This window comes from Bison bison, unplaced genomic scaffold (assembly GCF_000754665.1).
Source record: "Bison bison bison isolate TAMUID 2011002044 unplaced genomic scaffold, Bison_UMD1.0 scf7180017858860, whole genome shotgun sequence".
In the NCBI taxonomy this organism is placed as follows: domain Eukaryota; kingdom Metazoa; phylum Chordata; class Mammalia; order Artiodactyla; family Bovidae; genus Bison; species Bison bison.
The window spans coordinates 11,743-12,051 of NW_011489432.1; positions in this window are offsets into that span (position 1 = coordinate 11,743).

The following is a 309-nucleotide window of genomic DNA, read 5'->3' on the forward strand; positions in this document are numbered from 1 at the left end:
TGAACATTTTCTAAGCTTTGTAGTTAACGAATCTTGCATATGGACATTATAGTTGCTCTTAATCTGCTTTCAGAATACTGACGCAAATATTAAAAAATAATGAACTAACAAGATTGTTTGTTAACGCCACATAAAAGAGCTAATTACACATTTTCTGCCTATAGCTAAACCCAAGAGACATTGTGTAAGAAATTTTTAAATAAGCTTCTTCACTAGAAACATGAATACAGCTGAGTGGCATGATGAATTTCCATTTAAGGACCTCAGTGATAACTCACCCTTTAAAAAATAATAATAATAAATACAGAA